The following is an 8828-nucleotide window of genomic DNA, read 5'->3' as shown; positions in this document are numbered from 1 at the left end:
TCCCTGTACATCATGTCAACTTGCTTAATGAGTTACTCTGTTCTTATGAACTTAATACTCTAGATGCAGGCAGGAGTCGGTCGATGCATGGAGTAATAGTAGTAGATGCAGAATCGAATCGATCTACTTGTTGCGGACGTGATGCCTATATACATGATCATGCCTAGATACTCTCATAACTATGCACTTTTCTATCAATTGCTCAACAGTAATTTGTTCACCCAACGTAATACTTATGCTATCTTGAGAGAAGCCACTAGTGAAACCTATGGTCCCGGGTCCATCTTTTATCATATAAGTTTTCCATCTACTTTTATTTGCATCTTTTACTTTCCAATCTATATCATAAAAATACCAAAAATATTTATCTTATCTTATTATCTAGATCAGATCTCACTTTTGCAAGTTACCGTGAAGGGATTGACAACCCCTTTATCGCGTTGGTTGCGAGGTTCTTGTTTGTTTGTGTAGGTACGAGGGACTTTTGAGGAGCCTCCTACTGGACTGATACCTTGGTTCTCAAAAATAGAGGGAAATACTTACGCTACTTTGCTACATCACCCTTTCCTCTTCAAGGGAAAACCAACGCAGTGCTCAAGAGGTAGCAGTATGTTACTTGCCCGAGATTCGATCGTCGGTATCATTATACCTAGTTCAATCTCGTTACCGTCAAGTCTCTTTACTCGTTCCTTCATACTTCATCCCGCAACTAACTCATTAGTTACAATGCTTGCAATGCTTACAGTGATGAGTATTACCGAGAGGGCCTAGAGATACCTCTCCGAAACACGAAGTGACAAATCCTAATCTCGATATATGCCAACCCAACAAACACCTTCGGAGACACATTGTCGGTGTACTAGAGTAGGGGTACCCTATTACCCCAAACTTGTGCAAGGGCAGTCGCAGCATCCCGCGGCAAGGCTTGCCGGGTGACCGCTAAGACCCTCCGTGGTTCCCTTGAAGACCATTCAAGAACAAAGTACTCCAACCAAGGCCCCGGCAAGAGGAGCTTGTCGGGAAGGCCAACCCAGGCCCCGGCAAGAGGATCTTGCCGGGAAGAGACAAGACCCCAGCAAGAGGAGCTAGCCGGGAAGGCCACTCAAGGCATACCAAGAAAGCTTGCCGCGACGCGCCGCGCATCCCGGCAAGGCCCGGTGAGCGACAAGCTCCCGAACACGACAAGACAACGGCCGCGGCAAGGAGCTTGCCGCGGGAAACCCCCACTTCGTGCCCGCGCTCCAGCACACCTGCTAACGTGTCGCTCTAGGACTCTCCCAAGCACACGTGGCAGGAGGCCGTGCAGCTAGGGGTACGTGGTGGCAAGCGGAGATGAAGAGAAGGCCATCGTGGCAAACGGTGGCGCTCCTAACGGTCACTTTCTGCATTGTTTAGGCAACTCAGACAGGCATTTAATGCCCTTGTTCCCTGCCGTCAGAGTTAGGTAGGGCGCACTGTATCCACAGTAGCGGTAGCTGCACCTACCGCATCCTTTTTCATTTTTACCCTTCTAGTCTACGTTGCCACCTGTCGGTGACCCCTTGAAAGTATAAAAGGAGGCCCAGGCGCAACGTAGAGGGGGTTCGGCCGGTTCGGCTCATTCGAGACACCAGAAACACTCCCATGCTCAGTCTGGTAGCGTCGATCGCTCCTGAGCAAAGATTCAATACACACAAACAAGCAGCAGTAGGGTTTTACGCATCCGTGCGGCCCGAAGCTGGGTAAAACCGCCCGCGTGTACTGCCTCGATCCGCTCTTTGTGCGACCTCCGCCCTCACCGAATCGAAAGGGGCTCGGTCCGCCGATCCCCATAGGTGTTCGTGGATCAGTTTCCCCGACATCTTTGGCGCGCCAGGTAGGGGAAGGAGAAGATAATGGTGTGGACCAGGTCGTTCAAGAAAGTTTCTCCTTGCCGGGAAGCAGACGACAGAAAAGCTAAGTTGCTAAAGCTTGAGCAATCAGTTTTTTTTTTAAGTTTTTGAGTTATTTTCCTTGAACGACCGTGCTTTGTATGGAAAACCTGTGCGCGGAGGAACCAATTCGCAGCTAGCTGCGCCCTTACTTTGTTTCGAGTCTGCTCAACAACTTAAGTGAGCTGCTAGCGCCCTTACTTTGCTTCGAGTCCGCTCAGCAACTTAAGTGAGCCGCTAGCGCCCTTACTTTGTTTCGAGTCCGCTCAACAACTTAAGTGAGCTGCAACTAGTTGCAACAAGGTTGCTTGTCGGTAGCGACCCCGCCAGCAGGCTGCTGAAGTTCCGCACTCGGCGCTCGCGGCAAGGGTGCCTGCACCGGCAAGTTTCCCTAGAAAGCGTAGGGCAGGACCATACAAAGCCAAGAGTCGAGTAAAGGAAGTAACACAGCAATTTTCTGCCTAAGATAGAGTTATATTACAAAAATAACTTGTCGCGCCTCTAATGAAGTGTTCCCATGACATGGCTGGCAGCGACAAGGAAAGAAGAAAGCGGACGGCCTAATCTACGCGGCCGCCGTCAACCCTTTTGACCTCGTTCACCCTGTCCACAATGGGTGCGACGAGGGCCTTAAGTGCGTCAAGATCAGCGTCTGCCGGCAGCTTCTTGAGGACGTTGGTGAGGTTGAGGCCCGGATTGCGGAAGGCCACCTTCACCAGCACCTTCTCCAGAACTCCGGCACAAATCGAGCGTGACTCGTCGGCCAACTGCTTTGGGATCCGTTCCCGGAGTTGCTGGAGCGCCGCCGCCACGCCTTTGAAGAACAGAGTGAGCTTGGCGCTGGGTTGGAGGTTCTCGTCGGAGGAGTACCCGAAGCCTTCCACCCCCAAATGCACCAGCTCCTCTTCGATGACTGCAGCAATATTCACGAGGCCCTCCGTCCAGAGCTCCACGGTGTCTCTGAGGAGATTCTGGGTTTCGGCGGCCCTCACCAGCAGCGCATCGTTGGCCTTGATGTCTTTCTTCAAGTCTGCCTCCCGTTTCCTAGCGCTGTCCAACGTCTCCGTCAAGGTGGCCAGCTTCAGCTCCAGATCAGCATTGGAATCCTTGGCGGCACGCAGCTCTTTGCCCTTCTCGGAGAGTTGGCCCTGCAGCTCACCGTGGGCAAGGGCGTCCTTCTCGCGCTCTATCCTGAGCGCGGCAAGCTCTTCACCACCAACCTTCAGATCAGCTTCTAGCTGCGCCACCTTTGCCTCCAATTCTTTCTTGGCGGCCTCGGCAGCCGCAGCCGCATCCTTTGCCTCTTGGAGCATCCCGCCAAGTGCCCGTTCGCGCGCGGCAAGCTCCTCTTCGTGGCTGTCGAGGTTCACTTTCCGCTGAGTCAGCTCGCCTTCTCGCGCGTACAGCTTCTCGCCGGTGAGCCGCCGCTGCTCTTCAGCCTTAGCTTTCTCGAGGAGGAAGGCCTTCCGCTCCTCAGCAAGCTGCTCCCGCTCCTCCGCCAAGGCCCGGAGAGTTTCTTGGCGAAGACCCCGGAGCTCCTCCGCACGCTTTTCTATGTCCACGCTCGCCCTCGCGACAAGCGCTTCCCGGGCTTCGGAGGCATGGCGGAGGCAGTGGGGGAGATCGACGGTGCTGGTGGTGGCGGCGGCGACGGGAGCGGAGCGCTGCTCTCTTTCGACTTTGGAAGCGGAGGAGGGCGGCGGAGGTTTCTGAGATTGCAGCAGCGAATGACGAAGATAGGGGAAATGCCCCTGTTTCACCTGCTTATAAAGGGGGACGGGGCGGACGCTTCGACCTTCCAAGTAAACAACCACCCACGATCTCTCCCACGATGCCGCGTTTGACGCGTGCCGTTCTAGGCGTGTGCGGTGGGAGCGGAGAGATATGCGGCGTGACCTAGGCCGCGCGTGCCCGTGCACTGTTTTGGGCCCGGCCCAACAGCGCTCGGCACCATGTATGGCCCAGGCCTGGGGGCTCCTGTCGGTGTACTAGAGTAGGGGTACCCTATTACCCCGAACTTGTGCACGGGCAGTCGCAACATCCCGCGGCAAGGCTTGCCGGGTGACCGCCAAGACCCTCCGTGGTTCCCTTGAAGACCATTCAAGAACAAAGTACTCCAACCAACGCCCCGGCAAGAGGAGCTTGTCGGGAAGGCCAACCCAGGCCCCGGCAAGAGGATCTTGCCGGGAAGAGACAAGACCCCGGCAAGAGGAGCTTGCCGGGAAGGACACTCAAGGCATACCAAGAAAGCTTGCCGCGACGCGCCGCGCGTCCCGGCAAGGCCCGGTGAGCGACAAGCTCCCGAACACGACAAGACGACGGCCACGGCAAGGAGCTTGCCGCGGGAAACCCCCACTTCGTGCCCGCGCTCCAGCACACCTGCTAACGTGTCGCTCTAGGACTCTCCCAAGCACATGTGGCAGGAGGCCGTGCAGCTAGGGGTACGTGGTGGCAAGCGGAGATGAAGAGAAGGCCATCGTGGCAAACGGTGGCGCTCCTAACGATCACTTTTTGCACTGTTTAGGCAACTCAGACAGGCATTTAATGCCCTTGTCCCCTGCCGTCAGAGTTAGGTAGGGCGCACTGTATCCACAGTAGCGGTAGCTGCACCTACCGCATCCTTTTTCATTTTTACCCTTCTAGTCTATGTTGCCACCTGTCGGTGACCCCTTTGAAAGTATAAAAGGAGGCCTAGGCGCAATGTAGAGGGGGTTCGGCCGGTTCGGCTCATTCGAGACACCAGAAACACTCCCATGCTCAGTCTGGTAGCGTCGATCGCTCCTGAGCAAAGATTCAATACACACAAACAAGCAGCAGTAGGGTTTTACGCATCCGTGCGGCCCGAAGCTGGGTAAAACCGCCCGCGTGTACTGCCTCGATCCGCTCTTTGTGCGACCTCTGCCCTCACCGAATCGAAAGGGGCTCGGTCCGCCGATCCCCATAGGTGTTCGTGGATCAGTTTCCCCGACACACATGTAGAGCACGTTTATAATCACCCTTTTACGTTGTAATGTTTGGTAGCAGACAAAGTGTTCCTACGGTATTCGGGAGTTGCATAATCTCATAGTGTGAGGAACTTGTATAAGTCATGAAGAAAGGAGTAGCAATGAAACTGACATGGTCATAATGCTAAGCTAACAGATGGGTCATGTCCATCACATCATTCTCCTAATGATGTGATCCCGTTCATCAGATGACAACACATGTCTATGGTTAGGAAACATAACCATCTTTGATTAACGAGCTAGTCAAGTAGAGGCATACTAGGGACTATAAGTTTTGTCTAAGTATTCACACATGTACTAAGTTTCCGGTTAATACAATGCTAGAATGAATAATAAACATTTATCATGAATTAAGGAAATAAATAATAACTTTATTATTGCCTCTAGGGCATATTTCCTTCACACCTACACTTTCAGGTTACGGCCGCATCACCCCCTGAACTCCAAAATGGCTTACTTAATCCTCTCAACTTTCAAAAACCAGACAAATCACCCCCTAGCCCCTGGTAAGTGGTTTGTGACACTGGTTTTGCCAATCTGGAGGTTGTTTTGTCAACACGGCTTGGCCAAGGTACGTAGAAAAGGCACGAAACGGCTTAGAAGGTTCTTCCCTCCGTGCGAGCGCTGCCACAACACCTCCTTGCCATTGGTGGTCCTCCTTTTTCTTGATTTGGTGAAGTGGTTTGGGCCGGCGACATCATCTCTCTTGTCTCCGGCAGGCACTGCCGCAGGTGCCGCAACACCCCCTGGCCATTATCCTCCCGACCAAGGTTTGAAGCCACAAAACACCTCTCCTCACTACTAGGGAAAAGTCTAGCAGTAGCGCCGGTTTTAGGTATATCAGTAGCGCGGGGTGGCGCGCTACTGATACGACGCTACAGCTAAAGTGTATCAGCAACGTGTGTTTGCCCGCGCTACTGCTATACCTACTTAGTAGTAGCGCTTTTGGTAGAGTGCACTACTGGTAGTTACTAGCAGCGCGCCTCTCTACCCGCGCTACTACTATTGTTACGTTTTTTTTGTTTTATGTCGTATTCATACGCCATTATACAAGTTTTCATATAGTAGCAATTTAGAGATTGTATTTACATCAGAATGAGTTATTACATCATTGGATGAAAGAACCATGGATTAGTTTCAAGTACATGGATCCAAAGTGACCTCCATCCACTTGAAGGTAAACCGCGGTTCTTTCACCCAATGACATAATAACTCATCATCATCATCATCATCATCATATCATTAACAACTTATCATCATAATCAATCATTGTCATATAACAACTCCTCATGATCATCATTTTCGTCAATGAGACATCATATAGCAAGTTGGTCACTAGTCATAATCACAACTCCTCCTCATCGTCATCATCATCAACTCTAACATATTGTACCACTTAATAACACATTATACCTAGGACCTACTCCTTTCTAATAGGACCTACTACACTCTCTTAGGTGAAATAGCATAAAACAAGATAGGCCCTGACTCTCCATTATGGAGAGTGAAGATTATCCTGTCTCCAATTCTTGCGCGTCACACAATGTTGCTTCCAAGTACCTCCCTACGACTGACCATACATTGTTTCCAATCTTTGATTGTCATGTCTTCATTGGTTTTAGAAATCCGGTATGAACAACTGTGATGCATAGGATGACCTGGCCATAAGCTCATAACATCAAGGCGACCTTTCGAAAACATCAGATGAGGCACACAATCTTTCAGGATTTTCTGTTGAAAAACATAGTTATAACTTCGTAGTTAGCAATGTAGTTTAGTTTTAGAAGAATTTATGCAAAAGATGCACAGATGTCGTAATAGTAAAAAAATCTTACCATGCCATCTCCATGGATGTTACCGTAGTTCAACACGGGCACTAGTGGCACGTATTGACCATAATGTGCAGGAGTTTTATAATAGATATTGTAATTCTCAAGATCATTAACAAATGAGATCAGATGATTTTTCTCCTGATAAGTTAATTTTGCGCCATTGGTGTAGTAGGTTCTGTCTACCATCTTCCGCACATTCTTTGAAGAATGAAAATAAGCTATCAATGGAAATAAGTTGTCAACTATTTTGAAATAAACAATATAAATTACTTATAACTATGTTTGAGAAACTCACATAGCGGTAGAATTGGAAGTGTATCAACAAGGACCCGGATGTCCATATTGTCTTCCTCGATGCTAGGATCACCAAGATCCATGGTGACAAGCATACCCTCATGGAAATCATATGCCTTGAAAAGTGCTTCCCAATTCGGGCAACCAAAATGGGATATACTCTCAGAATTGTATAGATTTACAGCAAAATCAAAACCATGTTGGGTCCTTAGGTGAACTATCTTTGTTTCCATATTTTCATGATCTTCAAAATCCATCCTCTCTAAGACATGGCATCTTGCATGGCATGGGATAAGCTAGTCGAATTATAAAAGACGAAAATTACACGTTAAAAAATAAGAATCCAAGCTTAATTACGAAAAAAACACTTTGTGTCGTTGTGTACCATTTCAACATCAAAGGTCTCCTGGAGCTTAAATGCTGAAGCGCCGACCTTCTACCAAGTGAGGCCTGTCGTAGAAACCCCGGCCGTCGTCGCACCAGGAGCACTCCGCGAGACTTTCGTCATCTGACGACATTTCCTATGTTCATAATTCAAAGATTAAACTTATAAAATTAAATATATGTACTACAAAAACTAAATTAGATCATTATTATTCAGCACGGGGTGACTATCGGCCCGTCGAGTCTTTTTTTGAAAACTCTCAACTCATGTGGTGTATATATTCAACCGTTGGTGATGGTCGCTCCTCCCTTCGTCCCCGAGTGCATTAAACAAAAATGTCTAGCACAGGGGAACGAAGGATAAGCGACCCCCATGACAATAGTTGACATTCTTCTTCTCTCATATATGGTGGACACACTCCCTCACTGATTTTTCGACCGTCGGTGATGGTCGTTACTCCTCCTCTCCCTAGTGCATAACAAAGGTCTATTACAAGGAGAAGAATGAGAAATGACCCCCATGACAACACTCGGGATTCTTCCTCTCTCATATATGGTGCAGACTTCCCCCCTCACTCATTTTTTGATTGTCATCTATGGAGCCTCGACAGACTTAAAGTCAACCTGAAATGTCATTTAATTTCTTTCTAGAAAATCCAGGCCATAAGATATTTCCTACATATTCTAGCACAAGCCATGCCAAAATTCACGGAAAAATCCGGCATGACCTTTGCTAAAAAAGGACATATTGAGCGCCTAAAATTTACCGAACCGGAAATTAATCAACACTCCAGCAAAACATAGGCCACTCGGAGGTGTTACCTGCAAACATGTGTCATTGCATTCTAACTTGATGGTCATTGCATTTCAATGGTTGAAAATATGAACAAAAACATTTCAAAATATCTTATAGGACTCATATTGACATGGAGATTTGGCTGGTCTCACCTCGAGGTTGGAGGGGGTCGGTGACGGGGACGACGGCGGCGACGACATGGAGATTTGGCTGCAAAAACAAAATATAAATAAAAACATTATTATCCTCATCTTAGGACTTAGTGAAACCCTATAAGCTATCAACTAATCAATGTCGACGTCGGCGTGGGAATAAATGATTTAACTAAAAAAATAACAACAAATGTGACATGTTCAAAAAATGACTTGTCCACTTCAAAAAAATTAACCTAGAATTCTGTTAAATACACCTAAAAATAAACTAGTTCTATTAATTTTCTTACTAAAAATAAACTAGTTCTATTAATTCAACTAGTTCAACTAAGCACTTACTATAAATAAAAATAAACTAGTTCTTACTAAAAATAAACTAGTTCAACTAGTTCTATTAATTTTCTTACTAATTCTACTAAACACTTACTAAAAAATAGTAAAAAAACTACATTATA

This window comes from Triticum dicoccoides, chromosome 1B, assembly GCF_002162155.2.
Source record: "Triticum dicoccoides isolate Atlit2015 ecotype Zavitan chromosome 1B, WEW_v2.0, whole genome shotgun sequence".
NCBI classification, from domain to species: Eukaryota; Viridiplantae; Streptophyta; class Magnoliopsida; order Poales; family Poaceae; genus Triticum; species Triticum dicoccoides.
This window is presented reverse-complemented; position numbering follows the sequence as displayed.